The sequence below is a fragment of the Anthonomus grandis genome, chromosome 3, assembly GCF_022605725.1.
Source record: "Anthonomus grandis grandis chromosome 3, icAntGran1.3, whole genome shotgun sequence".
Lineage (NCBI taxonomy): Eukaryota > Metazoa > Arthropoda > Insecta > Coleoptera > Curculionidae > Anthonomus > Anthonomus grandis.
In genome coordinates this window covers 14,885,420-14,907,791 of record NC_065548.1, presented here as the reverse complement: position 1 = coordinate 14,907,791, position 22,372 = coordinate 14,885,420, and the positions used below count along the sequence as shown (strand labels likewise).

The following is a 22,372-nucleotide window of genomic DNA, read 5'->3' as shown; positions in this document are numbered from 1 at the left end:
TTGTAACTAATCCCTATATCTCAAGTTCAAATATGTGGCATATATTTAATAAATTTCTCTAATACGTTACCTATTATTTTGAAGCATTTAGTGCAGAATCAGCTTACCTGAAAAGAAAAATTAGTTAGATAACTAATGAATTTTAAACTTAAATACAAAGCATTTTTAAACTTACATTTACTTGTTTTTAAATATACCATTTTACAATTATAGATATTTTAATATTAAATGAATAAATTTTGTTTTAGATTTTTGAGAAATAAAAGTATATCACAGTAGGAAAATTCTTTTTTTTTATCGTAACTTTTCATCTTAGATAATTTAAACTGTAAAAGTAAAAGTTATAGTACAGTGTATGTATTTAATATGAAAAGCAGCAGCATAAAGAATAATGTAGTACGAAGGCAGTAAAAAGGCAACATATATCGGCTTATTTGAACCACACTGGCAATTTAACAGTATGAAATTACCCGGATCTTATGTTCCTTTTGTTGGCCTTATTAAGACAACTATACGTAACCATCAAGCAAATTATAACTTCGCTAGTAGTGGTGAGCGTAGAATCTATAATTCCGCAGCAATTATACTACAAGATGCCCAACGTCGTTTGATGCATCATTGCCTTCATAAACATAACGACGCTTAGTTCTTTTTGCCTTCATGATTGCTGATTTTTGCTAATTATGGGTTGTCAAATGGCCGTATGGCTTGGTTAATTGCGTAAATTGCTAACGAAGACATCAAGAGTCAAGCAATAAAGAACGTGATTCAATTATTATGATGGCCATTATCAGTAGCTTTAAAAAGTATGCAAATAAATTTAAAAGTTAGACAAATATTTAAAATAAATCTTTCTGTGGGAGAAACTTTGCCCATCTAGAAGTATGCTGGCACTAAAGATAGCACAAATTAGTACCAAAATGTTGGCTTGGTAGCAACAAAGTTTCTTTAGATTAATGCAATCTTTAGAAAAATTCTGGACGTTCGGTTTAAAGAAAGTCTAACTTCATCATGACCTTGGACCAACTCACAAATCAATGAAAATAATAGTTTGATTAACCACCGAACACAATCTCTAGATCTCGATCTTAGAGAATAGTTAGGTTTTTTGTAGAATTGCAAAAAATTGTTCAATGATAATGTGGCAAAATCTAACATTTCTTCAAGACAGTGAGCAGGTGTGGGTAGACAACTCCATCTGATATAGTTTGTCAAAATTTTGTTAACTCTAATAAGAGTTCTTAAGTTAAGCTTTAACTACCACTTCTACTTGTTCATGAATCCATCGTCATATATACTCTAAACATCTATCTTTATACAAAGTTACGCTCAATTACCTACATTACTATACTCTAAACAGCTTAAGAACAATAATAATTATATTTAATAACCCTTACCATAATAATAACACTTAAAATTATCCATCGATATTCAGCTTGCAGCAACGAAATTCCAATAAAATTTGCAATAATTATTATTGTTGAAACTTACAATTCCAGTAAACCTAACTGGGGTATAATGATACCCATTAAAACCGCGGCGGAGTCTGAATGCTCGTAAACGCATAAAAATATAAAATAATTGACACCGTGACTGTATCATTATAAGATAAAGGCCTTATAATAATCAGTTTACCGAGAACAATTTTGTCGTTATTGGTTCGGAATACCATTGTTGAAATTGATTGGCATAAGGTTACTTACCATTTTAGTCGTTATTAAATACTTGTAACTTAAGATTTTTGCGTTTTTTTTATTTTATGAAATTTATTTTATTTTATTACCTTATATATTGTATGAATTAGTAGGATAAATAATAAAAAGCAAAAAATTTTCTTTTTATACGAAAATTAGTTTTTTTATCAAAAACAAATCAAATAAATTACACAAGAATAAGTGTTATTATAACCCTTCATTTAAATCCAGATAAATGATAAAATAATTATGTAATTTTCTATTAAACTAAAAAGAAAATATCTGAAAGGCTTATCGTCTCCATTTAAATTATGCACATAACTTTACTAACTAAATCTGGTCGCCAAAAGCGTAATCATTATTCATACTATCAAATACTTTAATTAGTATTAAATTTAGAACATAATATTTTATGACAATTGAAAAAATCTAAACAGTATTAACGAAAATAATTTTAAATGCCAAACTGTTGATGCTTTTAAATGAAATTGTCAAGAAATGTATATGTTTGTTTTTTTATGTATATTATTTTATTACATAATTGACTTTAGGTATTGGGGTCGGAAATAAATAATTATGCCAGGATTATCTTTATATTTTATCCTGATAGATGTTTTTAGTTAGAACATATAGGAGGGCATTTAAAATATGTAAAACCAAATTACATAGCAATCCAGACAGAAAATATTATAAGCATTTTCAAATAAATTAAAATTCTTTTTAATAAAAATCGTTTGGATGCTACTTGTAGTCACAGTTGCTAGACTGACTTGGGTTGTCTGAAGATGTTAATTTAAATTTGATTTATTAAATTGACTACTTTATGAGCATTAAGTTATCTTTACACTTTTATTGTCACTTTCAACAATGGCCATGCTCTACTTTTATCTCTGTGCCTAACTAGATCAATGCAAAAAAATGCGAAGACTATATACTTCTTAGCCTGATAAACATGTTTTTTAAAGTAATACACCAAAGAATATTCAAAGAGTCTAGAAGATATATTATGAGCGACTCACAATTTAGGCTTACGTAAGGATTGGGTACAAGAGAAGCGATATATTTCATCCAAGTATTTGGCCAGAATTGCTACTAGCAGAGAAAAAACGTGTTGCTCTGCTTCATAAATTACGAAAAAGCATTGAATCGTATGCAACTAAATAAAATTAGCCAATAATACGTTCAAAACCATACAGGCAGCGATATATGCTATACCTCCATTCCGATTTAATTTATATTTAGAAACAGTTTTTTAAGATGCTTTAGAAGAGTAAATATAGACATAAATGTTAGTGGAGCGTCAATTTACAATATCCGTTACGTTGATGATGCGGTCTTGACTGCCGACAATATACACCACCTACAATGATTGGTTAATGTTGTAGCAGAAGAGAGTAATGGGTCTAAATGTCAACACTAAAAAGACAAAGTTAATAGTTGTCTTGAAGAATCTGAATCCTTGCATAATTCTTCAAAAACTCCAGCATAATTTAAAATGCAATTGGCATTAAAAGAGTGAAGAAATTTAAATAGCTCGACACTTGGTTATTCGAAGGCTGGATATCAGATAATGAAGTAAATTGTCGCACTGAACAAGCCCGTCAAGCAATCCTAAAATTTGAGGAGGTACTCGCCTGCTCCGAATTCGACCTTGATTTGCAGCTAAGATTCGTAAATTCTTATATTTGATCGGTGCTCTTCGGTATGGAAGGTTGAACATTAAATATAAATGCAAATAAAAAACTGAAGACCTTTGAGATGTGCATGTACCGCAGAATTCTTAAGATTCCCTACACGGCGAAACTGACAAGTTTTTAGACTCATCAATAAGGAACGCGAATTCTTTGAAGTCTTTAAAAAGAGAAAAACGGCATATCATGCGCAGTAAAAGATACCTAGTAATTCTTGCAGCAGATGATCTAAGGAGCAGAAGATTTGGAGCAAAAATGCTATACCTGCGTAACAAAGACACTAGATAGGGATACATAAAGCGCAATTGCTGATACACAACGCGAGGAACAGAGAAGCGATAAAAATATTATCGCGAACATCTATAAGTAAATACATTGGATGAAGAAGAAGAAAAAGACATTTTTATTTTCTATTTAGGCTAATATAAAATATCAGTTTGAGTTTTAGTTGAAATTTTATGTTTAAAAAATGGCATGAGTAGCTTTTTATAGAAAAGGTATCTTATCAAAAAAGCAAATAGTAAGTAAACTGATTTACAGTTTTAAAATTCTTTAAGAGTTAAATGTTAAGTCACCTTAAAAGCGAAATTGGCAAATTATCATGGTTAAAATCAGAAAATGCCCTTTATTTATTATACAAGCAATTAAAAGTAAAATAATATAATCCATAATAATAAATTAAATTTTATTCTTTTTAAGTCATTGTTAGCATAATATATTAGTGTGATTTGAAAATATTACTTTAAATTTTGCTTATTTCTAGAATATTACATTATTAGTTATTTATTAATTTTAGAAACTAAATAACTCACTTGTCATTTAAACATACTTCTTATACATTTTTTCAAAATAATATAATGAATAAATTATAATAAACTAATTTTTATTATCATTTATTAAATATAAGCTATTCTCTATTAGCGCTAAAGTTTTAAGTTATTAATAATCATATTATTTATGTTAATAACTTAATATAAATATCCTAACTAAAATGAAAACCTTTATAAATATGTTTTAAAAAGACATCAATAAGAGATAAGCTAGAAATAGTGCTGTCTCATATAAACAACTTAATCCATCTATATTCATTCCCGAGCTCCTAATTTTATATCATCTAAGTGAACATCACTTAACTGAGTCATCAATTATCTTCAGAACCCACTCACAGGCCTTTTAAAAGCGTCAATAACAAAACGGAACGAAAAATAGAGCGAACAAAGGCCCGAATGATCTAATATCGGATTTGACCGATATGTCTGGCATTTCAGAGCGAGAAATAGACCGCCCGAGTACTTATATCACGTTCTTAGATTTTCGTGAGAAACATATCGCAGTTTCGTCATGGGAACTAAGCTAATTCCGGCCGGTAAAGTTTATAGATGATTGATGAAAGAGTTGGACTTAAGAAAATTCTATGGAGTTATCCTGGTATCGACGGTCACGGATGAGGGTTTAATAATGTGTTGGCGAGTTTCCGGAAGTCTGCATTTCTAGACAATATCGGAGCTTTACTAAATAAATGTTATAATATGGTTTATAGGAAGAAAAGATATATATGGTTTGTATATTATGTTATTCTGTACAGGGACGTAATCAAAGTGGAAAATATTAAAAGAATTTTTAAATAATTTTACGTATTATCTCATAAAGATGTTAAATTATAGATTTAGTTTGTATTTAGAATTGCCCTTTTATATAGCTTTTATGACGTAATATTAGCTGAGGTATGAAATAAAAATAAAATATTAACTTAAAATTTATAATTTGAATAAAGTAGTTATAGTTTTCTTCTTACGTCTATATAGCTAGATACTTACCCTCGACTATATTCTATGAATTCATGGTTCATCCTGTACCACTGCATAACCAATTAATCAATAAGGAAACATAAACTACCGGCTAGAATCATATAATACTACCTACATTTGGTTCTTATACCCAACATCGAAAAAAACACAATACTATTATACCGTGAAGATCATTGAACGTTATTTTATCGTTGCTCGTAAGTGAACCTTGACCTCTACTAAAGGTTTATATTTTCTATATTTCTTTCCACTTTTTAACTAAAAGTATGAAATATTTTAATAACAATGACCATTACAGTATTTTTTGAATTGTGAAAACACTCACTTTGCTAAAGCTTCCCATATAAAGCTAAATTTAAACATACTAACGTTGACTAAACCTTCCAGGTTCCAACTGGTGTAAAACAAAAAGTTTTATTTCAAACTTACCAACACAAAACTAATTTCGAACAGTTTAGCATTTCACAAGCGTCTGTAGGGAGCAATAATATACTTTCCTTGCGAAAGTGAAGGCAGTAAGCTGACTAAGTAATGTCGGTATAGTCGTTTGTATTTGAAATCCGGATTGTTCCTTCTCCGTATACATACACCTAAATTCGACAAATTTCCCTCAGGCAGTAGCTAATCCTCTCTGTTTCAGTTTCAAGTAAACTGGATTACGTTGTTTTATAGGATTAGATACTGCAATATTATGCAAATTGATTAATAAGTTAAGCTTCTAGGTGTCTCTTTTTACATAAGAATTTTGGTTTGACTCTTAAAAGCTTCTTTTATCCTCTTTTGTTAGGTATAAAGTGGTTTTTCTTTTTGAAACTTAACTTTTGAGAAATAAATTATAAGATCTCTTCTTAAATATATTTAATTCTATCAGAAATATTGTAAAATGTTTGTTTTTGTTTTATAACTGATCGATGTCAGAATCAAACTCTCTTGAATGGCGACGAAATAAATACATTTTGAAGTAATTTAAGGAATTCTAAAGAAGCTCACATAAATTAGATTAGATTAGTAGTTTTATTAGAACAAGTAGATTAGATTAAACTCTAACCTTTTAACTTTTCGATTCTTTAATTCAACTCTTTAGCTAACCGAATTTCAAGTACTACTTACAAAGATTAAATTTTTTTGTCTAATGGATCTTCTTATTTCTTCTCTATTCTGTGTCAAAGACACGGAAATTCCAGATCCTAGAAACATTTATCAAACAAGTAAAAAGTTATTTTGGGTTTCTATGATTAAAAAGCCCAAAGCTGTTTTTTAAGCTTGCCAATGTTTTACGTGATTTACGTAAAAATGTTTTCTAGTTAGAAGGAAAAAAATACTTCTGGAGAATGATAGAAGAATCGATTTATTGTAACACCAAAAGAGTTTTGGATCAATACAATTAATCGAAATTATGCCTTTTCTTTATTTCATTTTTTCAAGACACGTAATTATTAATACAAAAAACTATAAGTTTGGTTAAAAGTCTTGAACAAATACTGTTAAGAGTTAGGAGTTGGTTACACGTGTTTCGCCCCTAAAAGCATCATCAGACCTGATCTATCTTAATACAAGTTTGAGACTTTTGACCAAATTTGTATTTTTTGTCATCACAATTAGAATAAAATGATACCTTCATCATTGTAGAGCATATATTTTTAAATTATTGCATGGAAACTATACCCAATAATAAATTATACAACGGGTTGTTTAGTTATTTTTTTCTAACCAATTTCTTGGACTACCTGAGTAATATTTAGACCGATAACAAAATTTACAATAGAGACGTTGACTAATTCAAGAGCGCCTTTCATGAACGTTTATGGGTAGAACATCAAAGGGAGCATAATAACATCGGTCCACAGGATGCTCACTCATACTGCACATAATCTTCACTATAAGCCTAACCATCTTATATTTACTAAAGTGGGCATCATTAGAAGACTTTTATCCAAGATATGCAATAATGATACTGATCCCAACGATAAGCTAGAAAATATTAACAGGGATTTCTAACAGACTGCTTTTCTGAAGAAAATTATCCAAAACCCTATCCTAATCGAGATTCAGAAGAAACCAGAACAACCTACATCAAAAAGTATACAGGTATTCGGATAATCCTATCTGAAAATCAAAAAAAATCGGATACATCACCAGGGAATCCAAGAACTGCTTTCAAATCTGGGAACACAACCAAAGGCGTAGTATCTGAGACCAAACATTGGTGCATGTCTGATTACAATAACTATATCTATCAGATCCCCTGTTAGTGTAGAGACTCGTAGACCAAATAGCCTATAGAAGTGAGAATGAAGAAGCATATTATTAGTAGCAGATTCATGACTATTACTACTACTTTGCTATGAAGCATGATTATTGATAGTGATTATCACTAGCAGGTTTCTGTAAAATGTTACGCTTGGTATGACTTAACCTAAATTAGCATGGAAAGTCGTGGTTGATTGGCGCTTACCCTTGATGACAGCTAAGAAACATTGTAAACCGAAACATCGGGTTAATAAAAAAAGTACTTACTAGAATAAGTTACTACTTTTTTATTGATTACCAACTGTAAGAACATATTGGATGTTTTCTGTTACAATTGTTTTATCATTATATAAAGATTATCAAAAAGTTTTTAATTATTTCCAGCATTTAAAAAACTTTCCTAGAAATAAGTGCTATTTGAATAATGTCATTTAATAACAAAGTGTAATTAATATTAAAAGCATTATTTTTTAAATCTTTGCTTGATCTTTAAATTTGTTTAGTAAAACTGTATAAAATAAATTTTGTATTTTTTTTTGTCCATCTCTTGTTCTCTCCACGTGAGCTACCCATTTTAGATGTAAAATAATCTCAATGTCCTCTTATTGTTTTATTTCCTATGACTCCATTAGGGATTTTTGTCAGAAAGGACTCTATTATAGAGGATTCCTATTGTTATTTTCCTATTATTATTAGTCTTTCCGTTTTCCATTGCATCACCTGTATTTTGGTAAGCATTGTTCTTTGTTAATGTTACCGAATATAAGGATTGTATTACACACTGGGTTAAGACTTCTCTTGAGAGAAATTGGTAGCTTAGTACTGTGCTGTGAATTTGCCCTTAATTTGGCTCTTATAGAGGGCGCTAATGAAATAAAAAAATAGAATAAGACAAAATCATAGATCAAAAATTACAGGTAGTTGGGGACCACGTCTGAGAACTAACTGAACTGCTTGGAAATACAAATAAAAAGAAACATAGATTTAGAATTTCAGGCAGTTGAACCCACATCTCAGAATAATCTCAAATGCCTAAAAATAAAAAAAAAAATCCCGAAATTCCAATTAAATGAGAGAGTTCGGCTGGCTCAACTGCCTGGAATCGAAGAATAAAATAAAACAAAATTATCGATCAAGAATTCCAGGCAGTTGGGACCAAGTCCGGTAATTACCACAACTGCCTGGAGTTACTAATAAAGTACCATCATAGATCAAGAATTTAAGGCAATGGAACCCACGTCCTGGAATTCGATGGAAAAAATAGTGTCCCTTATGCCTTTTAAAGGCACGTGATTTTTTGTATAATCTTGTATTATATTTTTGGGTCAAAGAAATGGGTCAAATATTTCTAAAATGGTTACTTCCAACGACATCTAATAAAATACCATTTTGGCGTAAAAATTAATTTTTGACATTTATTTCCTTGGCCAGATTTGTGATGAACTGTGTTTTTGTAAAATTTATTTTTAGCCTTATCGTTCATCGGCTTTATAGCATTAGTTGGGTTTCTTAAATATTATATGATATCAACATGATGTCATCTGCAAAACATAGCTGATTTAATCTTTCTGTATCTATGTTTTTTCGGGTACTGCAACTTAACTTCAACTTTTTATTACATACTAACACTGTTCCAGTTTAATCACACTTGACCTTCGCGCACCTTCATTGCCCTAATGATATCTTAAAGTCAAGCCGGATTTTTAAGTCAGAAATCTCTGTTTTAGAACTAACTGGAACGATATTTATTAAGTTGATGAAATTTATAGGTCCTTTGTCTTAAAAAATAAATTATATAGCATTTATCAATATTACGTAACATCTTGTTTAAGTTATGTCAATTAAAAAATTATTAAATATCCTCGTGTAAAAAAGTGAACCCTAAATTAAACACTCCCATCAACTCTAACAATTAATGAAATATATATTGTCTTAAGTAAGTTTGCATTTTCCTATTGAAAATAGGTTAAATAATTAAAAAAATATAGGGTTAATACATATTTTAAATAGCTCTTAATTTTTTCTTCATCTTGAATATCATGTATACGAGATCTCAATTAAACTTTTATTAAGCTTAAAATATTATGACATATTATATAAAATTTTGATAAACATATACCTTTAACAATAATATAATAGCAAATAAAGCATATAACTCGACGGTATAAGGTGGGCTTTTCAACACATATTTCAGACATGCAAAGCAATTTGTTCGAGAAATCAAAAGTCCATTGTAATATTGTTAACATAACCAGACCTAATCCCTAATAATTACTGGTAGATGTATTGCCATTATAGTAACAAGAGGTGTGTTCTGAGATATCAGCCTACTGGCCCAGATTACAAGGACCTCGGGGGGCTTGACGGTCAAAGTCAAAGGTCGAAAACGAAATTATTCGTTATGATGAGAACTTAAGTACCCCGCTTTAGGATATATGTTAATAGAGGTTTTGTAAGGTTAAAAAGCTTAATTTAAGATTCGTATGGCTAGTTATAAGAAGTACATTTTAACGTGAGTATACACACATTAAAACGGCCTAAGGAGGAGCTAAAAATATGATTAAATTCGGAATTTAAATTGCTATATGTATACAATTTTATAGATTATAGATATTACGTTTAATATTTAGGTTAGTGCACAGTAAAATTACATTTTTTTTTAAGAAAAGCACATAGTTTGTTACTTTTTAATTACATTTGAAAAATATAGGGACTAAATTTAACCTAGGAAGAAATGATAAGAGTAATTGAAATTCTAAAGTTCGGATAAGTCAGAGAAACGTTAAAAGAATTTTCTAGGATAATTAATTATTTGTGGGTCAGATAATTAATCCTACTGAACATGTGTCAAATATTTTAAGCAAAAGAGTTTTTTTCATGATTTGAGTTTTTCTAGAATCAGCAGCAGTTGTACGTGCTTAGGAGAATTTCCAGAAGTTTTTTTATGTATGCCTATAGACTTTTCTAACAAAAAAAAATTTTCTAATTTTCTAGCTCTGGAAGAAATTAAAAATTATTCCTGTTCTTAAATCTTATCGATAACTATCAGCCGCTTATTATACAAGCGGTTCTTCATTTAGCATTATACTTTCCTATGAAACATTTTATAGACACTAGAGAGCATGGCTTCATGTAGGGCAGATCCACTACTTCTAATCGTACTACGATCACGGAATTTATATCAGAACCTCTGAATGATAATTTTCAAGTTGTCTATACAGATCTCTCGAAAGCTTTCGACTATCTTGACCATTCCATTCTTACATCAAATCTTTCTGACCAACTCCTGTATTTTACATAAATTCGTTCAATTTAGGTATATTCTTCCCAAGTCTGTTCTCCATACTATCAGAACCATATTTAAGAGCCTAAAGAAATACAGCGAGAACTTCTTAAATTCCTTAGGTTTAAATGCAAAAGAGTGTATTTGGAAATCGACTTCTCACATGATCGTTTGCTTGAAAGATTTTAGCTAAAATATTTACAGAAGAGAATGGAATCGAGAATTCTTATTTAAATTTATTATTGACTTAATTGACTCGCCAGAGATATTAAAGCTTTTAAACTTACACAGTCCTCGGCTGTTAACTTATTGACCTTGCAAGATCTAGAATTAACATTACAAAATTTCGCCTATACGTAGAGCTTGCAATACCTATAACTCTTATACAGGATTAATGCGATATATTCCACAGTAGCCTAGCCCAAATGGTCTGAATTCTTCGCAGTTCATTATGGTAGCTGACTCTTAATTGTAGAAAAAAAGTTAATTTTTAATATATGCCAGGCATAAGCAACTCAACTGATTTGTTTGATATGTATGAATTGTTTGATTCATCTAACGGTGGAAAGGTATGCAGTCGTGAATTGATGACAATAGTGTCGTGTAGACTACCGATACACTAACCTAACACATAATATATGAAAACGCCACTATGAAGGTCAAATTGCACAAAAACACCAATGCAATCCCGATTAGAAAAGGCGTGAGGCAGGAAGACAGAATGTCGCCCAAATTCTTCATCACCATCTTGAAGTATGCCTTCAAAGAACTGTACTGGACGAAAATAATATGAATATAGATTGTCAACAATTAATAAATCTGCATTTTGCTGACGATATAATACTACTATCAGACAACTTGAATATTAGGCAGATGTAACTGAAACTGCAGGAAGTATGCCCTGAGATTGGTTTAATAAACAATTTTTTAAAAACAAAATACATGACAAACCTTGTTTCTAGTGAAGGTTTGGCTGTTGGTCGACAAGAGATAGAACTTGGAAATAGCTACGTATACCTTAGTCATGAAATAAGAATGACTCTGAATGAAACACTGAATGATTTATTTAGAGCAAAAATACCAATATCAGTAAAACCAAAAATTGGAGAGGTCTATGCTTGGGGTGTTGTTGTGGGGTATCATTTCCGAAACGAAGATCTGCGAAGAAGAATTGGTGTTACTGATGTTATATCAACAAGCGGTAGTCTTAAATGGAATTGCTCAAATAACCAACAATGATGGACAAGGAAATTGCCCGAATGATGACCAAGAGCCTATAGAAGAAGTAAAGGAAGATCGCCCACAACATGGACCGACGACAACAAAAGAATAAAAGACAGGACGCAGTGGAAAATATTTTGGGGAAGGCCTATACCCCGCAATGGATGCAAAAGGCTGAATGATGATGATGATAATAGGCTTTCGAAATATCATTAATTGTAGAGATGGGCTTTTGACTACAAACTTTTGTTGATGTTCTTTTTTATTTTTTGATAGAATTTAATAATTAAACACTTAGTTGAAATAATTTTTTTATTTTAGGCACTACAATTAAGAAATATAAGGCAAATCGGCCAGTCACTAATGACTATGCCAAGCCCAAAATATATATTTTTGTTTTTAGGACAATAGAAACATCTTGAAGTTTTCCAAATTTCCAAATCCCTTATATGTCAGTTTTTAGTAAGGTGGACTCGATCCGCGACTAATAAAAATCTGTTTCCATTCTCTTCTAACCCAAATTCTATCCCAAATTTCTTTCCTAATTGTATTTAAATAAACTATTATTTTAAGTTGCTTCAATTGAATTTTCTGTCCTTAAAAGTGCACCAATTAGTATCAACTCTTAAAAAAATCACACAAGCCTTACCCACTAATCTTATAATGTTTAATTCTATATATTACCCAGCATCATTTAAGTTTCTCAGTAGCCTTAATTCTAAAAAAGTTAATTAGGTGGTTTATCACATTGATCGATTTATACCGCAGGTACATCCATGCAAACGATTCTAACTGACCATAAATTATTATGCCAATGGATGTGTAATTAGGTCTATTAAATTATTGACCAATAAATGCTACAGTTGCAAATCGCCGGAAATTCATGTGGGTATCATTACCATTTAAGGGTTTTGTTGAAAGCATTTTTAGTTCGCGAACGTCCCTACATGATCTATTTTTAATAACGCAATATACATGCGGCATAACCCGTAACAAAACAATACTTGCTATTCACTTAGCACCCAAAATTAATATTCTAGTATTGCAAGATGGCGCCATTAATTGCATAAAGGCAATGTTGCTTATTAAGTATGCGAATATTCAGTCTATACACACACAGTGATAAACGGAAATGTTAGTCTTAGTCTTGGCAAAAGAATGTTAGCACGATGTTTATAAAATGGTTTATTTTTCCTTATTTTTGTTTTGTCTCATAAGTTTTGGTTTGTGCTTAGGTTAGACCATTATTAGGTCTTGAAAAAACTGGTCAAATTCACCTTTTTTATTATTTTTACTCGAAACATCTGTAATTATTCTATTAAACTTGTAAGACTAAGATTTTGTCTTTTGTTTTTATCAAAAATATCTTATTATTTATTTATGAATTGTTTTTTTTTGAGTGACCGATAAATTCGTGGCATTTATCTTTAAAACCTAGTCTGGATAGATAAATGACAAGAAAAAAAGTAAGGATGGTACTTACTGACACGTATTTTTGCTTATTGGCTTCCTCAGAATGACACAACCATAAAATTAACTTATTATTCAATCACAAAACATTGAGAAATAATTCAAAATGTTATATAAATAAGTTAAATCTATAACATATTTATCTTTCAATTTTTTTTTAAATTATAGTCAGCTATTTCAGTTAAGGAAAAAGATAGAATCGGACTAAAGAAATCGTAAAATAAAAGTTAACCTAATTTGATACAATGCAAATTAATTTAAATACGAACAAAAACTATAAAAATTATATAATTTTATCCAAACTTATGTCTCATATTTCTTTAATATAGTTTTCTAAGAAGCCGATTAAGAAGAATATAAAGTCATAAGTGAAACTAACAGGTCTTAGACCTCATGGATACTAATACGAGAAAAATTAAAAAAGCTTTAAATCACTAAGAAACCTTAAGAAATTGCAACAGAAAGAAGTGTGATTCCCGAATGTATGTAATGGTATATTTATTAATTGAAACAGTTTTGCAACCTTAAGGATTGCATAGATTACGTATGACTAATAAGGCTTTATAAAGCTTACATGGAATCCAAAATCAAGAGGAGATCCAGGAAATGAGAATAAACTACAAGGGGATCTACTATATTCTAAGTATGCACGAAGGACACAGAAAGGAATCTCTCGCAGAAAAATTACTCCCTTGATACAAACTATACAAATTGGTGTAGGGCTCACTGCTTTGGTGTTTAGCTGAGTGTAGTAATTGGAATACTGACGCATAATAAGTTTTTTTAGTTTAAGATGTATTCGTGAAATTGGACAAACCCAGAAAGAAAAAAAAACTTAGATGTATACGACGCTTAAAGAGGAATTATATAAGACTCTTGTTTAGAATTAATTAGAACAATGTATATTTACGAGTTTAATGTTTAAAAGTATAATAATACGGATTTATTTAGCTTCGTAAAATAGTTCATTTATTTCTAATAAAATCAATATATTGTGATAAATAAGTGAATTCTTTAAAATAAACATGAGCGCATATTTAAACTCCATAATATATTTAACCAAGAAGAGTATTTTTTTTTCTAAAAGATTACCTGCTTCTACACTCTTGCAAGGCTATTTAATAAATACGTTACCGCTTATTTCGATTAATTTACATTGTTATAATAAAAGAGGGTCTGCCAGAATTGTACTAGGAGAAGTATAAGGAAAGACCGCTGGTCGTGTGAAATTCCAGAGCCAGGTCAGGTGAGTGGAGTTTTTTCGTTAAATGCATTATTAGCGATTTACCGAATAATTGAAAAAAAAAACTTTATATATAATTCATTTAGTTCTCGCAACAGTTATATTATATTATCTTATAAAGAGAGTATCTGGTGGAGGGCATATTTATAGAATAGTGAATAGTTATTTTACATATTTGCATATATTCCTACAGAGGTATACATGACCATAAGTATTAGAAAATAAGATCTTAAAATAAGAGTTATTGCCAAAGTTGACGAGAGCTTAGAGAACCATCTAGACTTATAGTTTATGAGTGTCATTTGGAATACCAGCATTCTGCTTGACAGGTGCCTCTATTGTTACCAATAATTAAAACATGCTGACATATGCTGTCGTTTTTAAGGCAGATAAAGCTTTCAAGCAAATTCCTGGTATTTCAAGTAACTTTGCATAAACTTTAATATACAACGTTTGCAGAAAAACTCGAAGAACACCTATTAAATCTAGAAAGCAAACTCCAAATTATTTAATGGGACATGCTAGAAATTAGCGAGACTCAAAACGATTGGACTGAAACCTGGACATATGCTTTTTCCGAGAAATTCCGAAACAAAGCATCATATTGGAGGAATAGCCATCATATTAAACAGCAAGAGAAAATACCTGGTTACCAAAAGCAAGGCTATATCAAACCGCGTTATTTATATTATGCTCTAACTGAACCAGAGATGGATTAAATGGTGTTTAGCTTTCGTTAGATCTTCTATGAAAATCTGACGATAGCTAAAAACCAAGAACATACGAAGTTTAAGGTTATAATCGGTGAAATGCAGACTGGGCCAAACAAGAGAGGCGAAATGATGAACAAAGTACAAATGAACTGCATGAACACATTTTCCAAAAATCCATTTGGAAAAGTCCGGGTGGCCAATTAAGAACGAAATTAACCATATATACTCACTACAGATAGACAGTGCTATACCGTATGTATCAGTTCTTAGCCATTTTAAAAACGAAACGACCACTGAATCGTAAGAGCCACAACAAATATCAACACACTCTTGGGAAGAAAAAGCGAATCCATAAAGCTGTTCGTCTAACAAGAAATCAACTCAAAATAGAGGAATACAATGCCCAAATCAACAAAAAACTAGAACCAACTGAAGGTATGAGAAATATGGGCCTAATTGAGTTATTGCGAAGAAAATATATTAATTACGTGGCAGCAAATACGAAACTCAGCCAGAGTACTAACGCATTCCTAGCAGAATGCAGACAAATGAACAGCGATTACATGAAAAGCAATTAAAAATGACCAAAGATCTCTTAGCACAGAGATAATAACAGAATCTATCGAAGACAACATGAATATAAAAGTCCTCCAAGCAAAAGGAACAAAGGGAAAGTCGCTCATATACAAAACTAAAAACCAACAAGAATAAGTTGTGATAGAGAGGGAACAGAGCACATCCAGTATTTCTATAATTAACTCACCAATCGGGTCCTAAGCCAAACCGCAGAGACTAAGTATTACTGAATGTGGGCTTCGAGGACATTCCGGAGATTGATACTACAAATTTGAGAATGACACTAAAGCGGACGAAGAACCGAAAAGCCCCAGAAGAAGACTGCCTTCCAACAGAAATAGTGAAGAATGGGAAAATAACTGTGGAGAAAGCACTGATTCTGAAATATTACCGACGCCTGGACAAATACCGTTGACACAAAAAAGGAGACCAAACCAATATCGAAAAAAAGAGATCGATCAGTCTTCTGTCCGCTTTGCATAAGATTCTTACCAAACTCATAACTAACCGACTCAACAAAAAGTTCTATTTCTACCAGTCAGTGGAACAGACCGGGTTTCGAAGCGGCTCTAGTACAAATGATTACATTCGTACTAGAGTGGTGGAGGTGCTGGAGGCAATGGGTAATGCAGGGACTAAATTAAGATGTATCAACCTTATCAAAGATATCGATAAGGGTGCTACAATACATGTTAAAAAAACGAAAATAATTCCCATACGGAGAGAGTTAAGAGGAGGTAATTCAATTTCTCCAAAATAATTTACCCTGGCATAAGAAGACGTGTGTAAGAACTAGAAAACAAAAGGGAGTCAACATAAACGGGTGATTTTTGAGTCACCTATGATTTGTCGATGACATTGTGATTATGAGCACCGACCCCAGGACAAGTCATAGAAGGAAAAATGAACCTTCAGAAAACGGAGATCGTGAACTTAAACAACGATGTCAATATCAAGAACTACACACTTCAACTAGTGAAAGAATATATATATATATATATATATATATATATATATATATATATATATATATATATATATACATATATATATATATATATATATAAACATATATATATATATATATATATATATATATATATATATATATATATATCTGGGACGCAACATTAAGCTAGGTAAAGACACCAAACAGCCGAGATAAGGAGGAGAATCACTTTGGCATGTACAGCATTTGGAAAAATCTCACACATCCTCAAAGAACCGAAGAGTTAATCTGAAACTAAAAATATACGATGTCTGCGTACTATCAGTTATCTTGTACGGGCTCGAGACAGTGACTGTGACTAAGAAAAGTACACAACTACGGGTTTGTCAACGTGCGATGCTATGTCTAAGATTGGATTAATATAGACTGATAAACATGAAGTCATAAGCTTAATATGTCACTCTTTAACACTTAGCGGTTTCGTTGTCGTTATTTTGAAGGGAATGAATGAAATTCACTATCTGCTAGTGTCCAAGAAAATCTGTCAAGAAGTTTAACAGATATCAAATGTAAAAAAAATTCAGTGTCATAAGTTGAATATTTCTCAAGGTGATCCAGGATATATTGTATTACTTTTTCTCTATACAACTCAAAGTTGTTTGGTTTTTAACATTTTGAAGATAATAAATGTCGTTAAATGTGTGCTCATATTCAAGCTCATATTCAAGCAAACCTATCTAATATCTTGACAGATGTGGCATGTCAAAGTTGTAACTATTATAAGTTGAATATTAAAAAAAAAGTAAGAGAACATTCCCTAGTAGTATTACAACTGGACTAGGGACTAAAGCTAGAAGGAAGAAGTCCCGAAACTCCTTCATAAGGGAAAGTAGAAATACAAGAAGTACTTAGAATATCCGAAGTTGCTAAAACCAATCAGTCTCCCTGGAAACAGGAAGACTACGCTGAAAAGAGAGAGAGAAGTTAAATATTTCTCAGGTAGGTCCAAGTCCATGGTCATATATAGCTACGAGATATACATGACCATAGGTACTAGGAAAAATAAAATAAAATAAAAAAGTTATTGGCTCTTTCTTTATTGTCCTTTGGACTTCAAAAAGCGCACAAGCAACACCCTTTATACTTTTTGTGAAAAAAAGATGTTTTTATTCTAATTTCAAAAATACATTTAATAATATTTAAGCTATTTTTAAATAATTTAAGTTAAAGTTTCTTATCTTTAATTATAATTTGATGTTTGAATTTATTATAGTTTAGTATAGATGAAGGTAGACATAGGTTGCATAAATGTAATTTTAAATCTATAAAACGATTAAAAGTTATTAAATGGCAAATTATAATAACCCTGTTTAAACCCTCTATATTTTTTACTGTGGGGATATTTAAATAATTAAGTTTATAATGGATATACCTCCAGCTTTTGTGGTATTAAAAACATTATTGCCTTAAGATATTTGCTTTTAATAGAAATAATCCAGATTTTATTTCGAATGCATTCCATAGGAAAACTAGGGAAAACCATTTCATGTATATAGGAAAACGTCGTGGATATACAGGGTGTTACAGAATAAGATGCTGATCATTAAGGATGGTAATCCTTAGGTGATTTGAAGAAGAAAAGTTTAAATAAAGCTATGCCCTAAACTCCTTAACATTTAAGCTACAGAATGTTAAAATAATTCATTTATTAAGCATGCATAATCTCAATAGCTAATCTAAACTATTTTTATTTTTGTTCACGTTTTGTTTTTTTTTTTTAATTTAACGGTAAAATAATGTATATACATATATTTATAAAATAAATGTAATATTTTTCCTACTAATAAATTGACCATGCATTAAATTGTTTTATTTTTCGCGGTAATTTTATGTTGAACGGAACAAAGTGAAGTTCAAATCAAATTTGCCCTAAAATGAATGGGAATATAATAATAGTTTTTAATTTACGGAAAAGCAGTGGCGTACATATTATTTTTCAAAATTATATGTTTAAAATTATTGTTAAAAATATATGTTTTCTAATATTATTTGTTATAATATAATAAATCTTTCCTAATTATTTTAAAAGATATTAAACAAAATGTCAACATCTTAAACCTTTTTAAAATCAAATTAAAATATATTTTATTTTATGACAAATATGCAAGATAATAAAAAAATTTAAAGCTGCTTCTAATTTTCTATTATTTTTCTTTAAAAGTCCAAAAGATAATTAAGGAAAAAAAGTATTTACATACGAGTTTTAAATATATTTTTCTAAAACTTTTGGTAGTCGCTGTAGGTATAGGAGCAAATACAAAAAATTACCCTGGATATTTGCATGTCAACAATTGTAGAACTCAAACATTTTCGGTAAGTAGTAGACATAAAAAAAGACTAATTTAGCGTTAAAAAAATTAAATATGAATAAATATTAAAATTTAATATATTAAAATGACTATATTTTTAAAATAATATAAATACTGTGATAAATAATTGGAAAACAAAATAGGGAAAACGTATGTTTTTAATTTTAATAAACTTCTTTACAATACATTGATAGTATTCCACTTATTTAATACTTTTCAAGGAACATTATATATGTTTATTTTAAAATCGTTTCTTCAAGATCTAAGATAATATACAAAGCAAACTATTAAAAAAAAAAATAAAAACAAACCAAAACATCTTCGGACGCTCGGGAAGCGATAACTCAGCAATTTTCACACCCATGCAGAATGTTTTTCTCCCGATTTTCAAGTATTTGCCGTCACGAAGTCGATGTTTGGTTTGGATTTATTCATATTCCGCCTAGGCGTGTTTTACTTCCTTTCTAAGTTTAGACGCGGCGTAAATATGCACATCTTATTAACAACCCGTAGGAGCAAATCAACTTTAAATGCTTTTTCATATTCTCAGATCCTTCTGGCTGTTAAGAGTATATCATTACTTGTTCTTGCCCGTAACGATGGTGCTTGAATAATAATTTTAACGGTATAGAAGATAATGTTGACCGGTGGCGTCTCGGATCGCACCTTATAAGGGGTGCTCGAAACAGACTTGATGTAAATTATTGATGCAGGGTGCATTATTAGAATTGCGTTTGGAGGCCAAATAGAGACGAGAGAAAATTGTTTTGCGTACTAATAAGGAAAAATGCATATTTCTTAGTTTCAAATTGGAACTAATATGAAAATTTTATCTAGTAATTTCTATATATTTTATTCGTCGTCTTATCTTAAGGAATGTTTTTGCTACTTTTAAAATATATTTTATTATAATCAAAATAAAATATTGTTTTGGAAAATACACTTTTATTTATTTATTTTATTCTAATGTAGCTTACACATTCTATACAATAAATGATCATTTTAAATTTTCATTATTATTTTTTGATATTCAATAAACAACCAAATAGAATATACAAATAAGGCCTATTAAAAACATTAAATTAATAAATAATATCTCTGAAAATATACATTATACCAATAAGCTCTTTTCATTGGGAAAATATACACGTAAAAAGGGATTATCATTATCTAGCTAAAAATACAATATAGTAAAACAGTTTATTATTGTTAATATAAATTGACATCAGTTTAAGAATCAAAATAACTGATAATTAATAATTGATAATTACGATATATACAGGGTAATTGATGGTTAATGGTACCGTAGACGTTTACGGGGAACGGATTTTTTTTTTTTTAATTTGGCATCACGGATCTTAGCTAGTGATCTAACGACTAAAAATATTTTTAGCGATACAGCGTTGTCGCTAATACCAAAAAATAGTAGCAACTTTGGTATTTTAAATAGAATACCCTGTATATTATTTTATTTTCCGATCCGCTATTACTTTATGATTGTTTTTGTGTAAGTTGTTCCTATACCTATCTTTAGTGGTTATTGAGAAATTAATTATTTTCTTTATTTTTTGACCAAAACATAGCTCCGAATAAATTTTTATTATTCCGGTACTGGAATGCGTTGGAAATTGAAATTATAAACGTAATTTACGGAAGTATTGTACATTAGTCTTCACTATAAATATTTGTTCTGCGCTATATAGGGTTGCTCAAAATTAGTAATTTTACCGCTGGATACAAAAATTGTAATATGTGCATTTTTTTAAATTGAACACACTATATATTATATATTATTCTAAAAGGAAATTGAAGTCCCTTTCTAACGAGGTATCATATTCCTATATCTAAAGAGATAGGTTTCTGAAATAAAAGCAATTTTCTGTAAAAATCGGAATTTTGACATATTTACTTTAGGTGGCCATAAAAGGTCATGACGCAACAATGCTATTAATGTTTGACAGTTATTTAGTTAATTGATAGTAAATACGCTTAAGTGTTTTTTTATAATAGTGACCTAAAAATTCATTAAAATGGAAAGAAATAGTTATTCAAATGAAGTTTTGATAAATCTATTTATTATTTATAGCCAATGTGACAAAATTGTAGCAAGAACATGAAGAAAGTTCAACAAAATGTACCCCAATTTACAAAAAATGAATAAAAGAAAATTTGTGCGAATACAAAATAACTTTATACAATTTGGTTCATAACTTAAAAATGATACAAGTTAACCGAAGTCTGTAACGTCTGATGAGGACAACATCGTGAATGTTTAAGCCTACTTTCACGCATATCCACAAGCTGCAGCAGATGATTTACGACTGAAACTTATTATTCCGTGCAAAAAATTCCGGACAACAATAATATGCATCCCTTAAATTTTGAAAAGTACATCAGCTGAAACTGGATGATAACTAACGTCGCGTTCGATATTGTGAGACATTCTTACAAGCACTCAAGAGAATCCAAACCTTCTAAACAAATAATATGGATAGATGAAGCAAAGTTTTCTAGAGAAGGTATTTTTAATAGAAGAAATCGAAATTTTTGGGCTCATGAAAATCCACATGCGGTTAAGGAAATAGGATTTCAAAAAATATTTAGTTTTAATGTTTTTTGCTTACTAGAAGACAATCAAATAGATTTTTTCATTTACGGCGGGTCATTAAACTCCCATAAATACCTTCAGATTTTGCGCTCAGTTGTAAAAGGTTTTCTGGAAAATTTAACGCTTGAAGATTATCGTACTTGCTGGTTTCAATTGGATGGGGTACACGCTCATTGCACTGACAATTGGTTTAGGCGTTTGGGACCATGGGATTGGCCTGCGAGATAACCTGATTTTTACTTTTGGGGTAATTGGTATACAAGACACCGGTAAACAGTAACTAGGAACTACGTCAACAACTTATCAATTGCATTGGTCAACAAGATCGTTCTGAATGATGAATACCGACTAAATGAATAACTAAGTCCTGATAAAAGTAATTGCAAGGAATTGTTATTTGGTCTATTGGCATCTGGAAAAAAATATGTACTTGATTTTATCTATTTTTAGTGTGAATTTTTTAAGATCCAGCCAGTTTCTACTTATGCGAAGGGCTT

At 30.3% G+C, this 22,372-nt stretch overlaps 1 protein-coding gene across 4 annotated transcripts in view; it reads right to left on the bottom strand.

Moving 5' to 3' along the window:
• Nucleotides 1–22,372, bottom strand: part of LOC126733709 (uncharacterized) — a 193,617-nt gene that overhangs the window by 85,849 nt on the left and 85,396 nt on the right. The window contains exon 1 of one of the 4 annotated variants that reach the window (XM_050437087.1): nucleotides 71–94. The exons of the other annotated variants lie outside the window; for them this stretch is intronic. The gene's annotated coding sequence lies outside the window, so the exon portion shown is untranslated. Of the gene's footprint in view, nucleotides 1–70; nucleotides 95–22,372 lie in introns of those variants that run through there. 4 annotated transcript variants of the gene reach the window in all.